This window comes from Herpailurus yagouaroundi, unplaced genomic scaffold, assembly GCF_014898765.1.
Source record: "Herpailurus yagouaroundi ecotype Mexico unplaced genomic scaffold, PumYag 161, whole genome shotgun sequence".
NCBI classification, from domain to species: Eukaryota; Metazoa; Chordata; class Mammalia; order Carnivora; family Felidae; genus Herpailurus; species Herpailurus yagouaroundi.
In genome coordinates this window covers 15226303-15231276 of record NW_024412402.1, presented here as the reverse complement: position 1 = coordinate 15231276, position 4974 = coordinate 15226303, and positions in this window count along the sequence as shown.

Here is a 4974-nt window from a genome sequence, read left to right as displayed (position 1 = left end):
ATCTACTGGGATTGAGATCAGTAACTTGTCAGTTAATCTACAAAGCTGTTAAATCATTTTACAAAGATAGATTCATCCTATACATTTCTTTTTAATTTCAAACCTGCAAATCTGTTTATTCCCCATTTTGCAAGGCCAGTATTACATGGTGAGTAGTCTGAGTTTAAATCTGGTCACATTATTTACCACTTATGTGACTCTAGCGATTAATGAGAACAAACACTTAGGGAGCACTTACCATGTGCCAGTCAATTTCCTAAATGCTTTACTATGTTCACTGATTTGCTCTTTACAAGAACCCTAGTGTATTAGTTTTCTAGGGAATGCCCTACCACTGACCATAAACTGAGTGGCTTAAAACAACAGAAATTTATTCTCCCAAAGTCCTAGAGGCGAGAGGTCCAAAATCAAGGTGTCAGCAGAACCAGACTCCTTCTGAAGGGAAGAATTCTTCCTTGCCTCTTCCCCGATTTTGGTGGTTGCTGGCAATCCTTGGCATTTTTTGGTTTATGGCTGCATCACTCCAACATCTGCCTTCGACTTCCCACGGCAATCTTGCCTCTGTGTGTGTCTGCAAGTCTCCAAACTCTCTCTCCTTATCAGGACACCCGCAATTGGATTTAGGGCTCACCCTCTTGCAGTATGACCTCATCTTAACTGATGAGATATGCAAAGGCCCCATTTCCAAAAAAGGTCACAGGTACCAGGGATTAGGACTTCAGCAAATCTTTTGGGGGATCCGAATCATACACCTAAGAAGAAAGAATTGCTGGTTAACTAATTTCACACATAAGGAAAGCGAGGCACCAAACGGGTAAATAACTTGCTTCAGGTCACACAGCTCGAGATTAGTAGAACCGACATTGAAATCCAGATTCCAGTCTGGCTCACAATTCTCCCTCCTCACCACTGCGTAAGACTCCTTCTAGTCAGAAGAAGAAACCCGAGGGCAGTGAGTGCTGTGCGTGACACCACCAAAACCGAAGCTGGAACTCTGAGCTGCCAGCGGGGCAAGCGATGGAATCCGAATCCCGATCTCCAAGGTCAGGTTCTGCTCCCTTGCAGATCTGCAGTTGCAGTTTAAGGAATCACCACTAGAGGTCGACACCCAACGCTGGAGGCTTGGCTCCTCCACAGAGACTCCAGATACGCAAAACCAAATGTTGGAAGGAAAGAAATAGGGATACGTCTGGGACCTCAATATTTTGAAAGCTCCCTACTACTGCCTCAAAGTTTAAAGAGGTATCTGTACAAAAACTGGACTGCCTGTGACCACCCAGATCTTTGGACCTCAAGCCTTCATATGCCGTCAAGCTGAGAGGCGATGCACTCTGACCCTGAACAGTGTAAACAGGCAAGTGATCAGGGTACCTAAGGAATTCAGTACAAAAATACATCATGAGGGGCGCCTGGGTGGCGCAGTCGGTTAAGCGTCCGACTTCAGCCAGGTCACGATCTCGCGCTCCGTGAGTTCGAGCCCCGCGTCGGGCTCTGGGCTGATGGCTCAGAGCCTGGAGCCTGTTTCCGATTCTGTGTCTCCCTCTCTCTCTGCCCCTCCCCCGTTCATGCTCTGTCTCTCTCTGTCCCAAAAATAAACAAAAAATGTTGAAAAAAAAACAAAAATACATCATGATGCCCATGGACCTTTTTCCTTATTACACCAAAAATGGTAAGTCCTCCCCCCAAACAAAAAGAAGTTGGGGTAAGGAGTGAGGACAGAATTGTAACTGAAGCCAGCATCCCCAAATCTATTACCCTTCTTGAAAGTGGCTGTCATCTACCTCAGGCAGAAACCTATGATTTGTCCCAGTTCCTTCCTGTCCCTTTCTCTCTGTATCCCATTAATGATGCTACTCTTAAATTATCTTTACTGACTGCATCTGTGTCTTGCTCTCTTTTCCCCTCTGCCCCCTCCCCCACTGCAATCGTTCAGGCTTCGTCGTATGAGTTATTATAATGGCCCTCTGATGTATTCGATTGCTTCCAATGTTGCTCCTTCTGAACTCCTCCTCTGCATGATTGCCAGCAAACTTTCTAAATATCAAATTCCATCCTTTTACTTCTATTCTATCCAATTGTTCAGTGGTTGCACAGCACAGTCAAGGTGGAATATCAACACCTTAGCTTTGCCAACAGGCCATTTGCTGATGTAGCTTCTTCCGTCCATCCCCCACTCCGTCCATGGCTCCCTTCCTACTCTTACCTGCTAATTCCTTTTTATTTTGAAAACTCAACTCTTGGCGCACATCCTCCAAGAAGCGTGCTCTTATTTTCCCTTCATATGCTTCTTACGTGGCCCTTTGATCATTGAGTTGTGATCCTCTGTTAACTTTTCTCTTGATTTTGGCTACCCACCACTTAGCACAATTCCTGATCCATAGTAGCAGGAAATCAATAAGTGTTTGTTGAATACTAATCTGATGTCTGAAAAAGTGTAAGAGGATGTGTCGAAGTTGACTGATGCCGTCATAGGCACTATTTGGGAACTGGTATAATGGAAGATAAAAGAGGAGCTACCAACTTAATGAAGATCTTTTTTTTTTATTTAAAAAAATTTTTTTTTCAACGTTTATTTATTTTGGGGACAGAGAGAGACAGAGCATGAACGGGGGAGGGGCAGAGAGAGAGGGAGACACAGAATCGGAAACAGGCTCCAGGCTCCGAGCCATCAGCCCAGAGCCTGACGCGGGGCTCGAACTCCCGGACCGCGAGATCGTGACCTGGCTGAAGTCGGACGCTCAACCTACTGCGCCACCCAGGCGCCCCAATGAAGATCTTATTGTAGGGAGAGGACCAGGGAATACTTCCTTTGACCAGCTACCCTATACCACAAGCTCCCCAGAGGAGATATAAGCAGAGAAGAAAGTAAGATAATTAGTTGAGACTTTAGTCCCAAAATCCCATCCCAGAACTTGAGTGGTTCGGGCCGAACCCCATGTTCTACGTTCACCCCAAAGCCCAAATCTGAGTCTCAGGTCTTAGCACTCCAACATGAGAAATTCCAGAATATATCTGCTCACCAGAAGTACAAGAGGAAAAGCATGCTAGGATAAGTGTCCCAGGGCTTAGAATAAAGGAAGTCTAAGACACCCCCAGTGGCCTTTCTCAGAAGGGAATTGCTATGCAGGCCTATGCTACCTGACAACATGGCAGTGTCTGAGAGGCCACACCATGTGAGCTCTTGCCATTACCCTCGGCAGAGACTTTACCTATGGGTAAAAGAGAACTATTATGTTTCTTTTCCTTTTTTTTTTTTAAGAGACAGAGCATGTGTGAACAGTAGAGGGAGGAGCAGAGGGAGGGAGAGAGAGAGAGAGAGAGAGAGAGAGAGAGAGAGAGAGAGAGAATCTTAAGCAGTCTCCACGCTCAACACAGAGACCAATGTGGGGCTCGATCCCATGACCTTGGGATCATGCCCTAAGCTAAAATCAAGGGTTGGATGCTCATCTGACTGGGCCGCCCAGGTGCCCCATGAGTACTATTATGTTTTAAAGCCTGATCAGTCCTCTGCAAACTTTCTTCTCCTTGGCCGTGGATTGATTCAGAAGTAGTGAGTAGAGGAGACAAATACCTGAGAGCTGTGAATTTCGCCACCTCCCGTCCACCTCAGTATGCCTCACGGAAAAGCATTTTTTACCTATGACCACCTTGCTCTATGTGTGATTTTTTTTTAATGTTTTAAGTTTTTATTTAAATTCTAGTTAGTTAACATATCGTGTAATATTAGTTCTATGTGTAATCTTAATAAAGACTGGAGTCTCAGATGGCCCACTGTCTGCAGGGATTTACATTGGAAAGACAAACATGTAAATCCAGAATCACTGAAAAATAATATGTACTTTTACTGTTAAGTTTTCTTAGAGCAGTCAAGTTTTAGACCACACACCTTTGGATTGCTGTTACCTACATAGTACTTGGTGCTTGGTAAGTGCTTAATAAATATCTGTTGAATAATGAATGAGTGAATGAATACCTACATCAGGCATTTATTACAGTACTTCACTCTGATTTTTTGTGTTTCTCCCTTCCTTACCTATAAGCCCCTCAAATCTCTTGAATACACTTCAGAGTACATGTTGGCACCTACCACAGGGCTAGAATAGAGTGAGCACTGATTGTTTTATCTATAAATATCACACTCGGCTTTTGAAAATGTAATCACCCCAAGAAAAAGTTCTCCAAGTCCAAACTCTAAATAGATTTGAAGAAATTAAAGTACATATGGCAAACTAAAAAAAAAACAACAACAAGTATTCAGAGCCAATGCAAAAAAATAATTAAAAAGAAAATCACATCTAAGGGAAAGCTCAAATAGAAAGCCTAATGAATTGTCTACAGCAGGCCTCGCATTCCTCCATTTCTCATTCACCCCATTGACACCAGATGGCGACATTTCATCATGATTGACTGAGTCCTGGACATTTGCTAATTTATTCAGCAAATGTATAGTGGGATGCTTATGCTAGGCCCCGAGAATTCATACGTGAATGACATCTAGACCTTGATGTCAACAAGTATCATTTAGGGGCGCCTGGGTGGCTCAGTCAGTTGAGCGTCCGACTCTTTGTTTCAGCTGGGGTCATGATCCCAGGCTCGTGAGATCGAGCCCCATGTGGGGCTCCACGCCGGGCATGGAGTCTGTTTAAGATTTTCTCTCTCTCTGGGGCGCCTGGGTGGCGCAGTCGGTTAAGCGTCCGACTTCAGCCAGGTCACGATCTCGCGGTCCTTGAGTTCGAGCCCCGCGTCAGGCTCTGGGCTGATGGCTCAGAGCCTGGAGCCTGTTTCCGATTCTGTGTGTCCCTCTCTCTCTGCCCCTCCCCCGTTCATGCTCTGTCTCTCTCTGTCCCAAAAATAAATAAACGTTGAAAAAAAAAATTTAAAAAAAAAGATTTTCTCTCTCTCCCTCTGCTCCTCTTCCTAGCTCATGCTCTCTCTCTCTTTCTCAAAAAAAAAAAAAAAAAAAAAAAAAAAAAA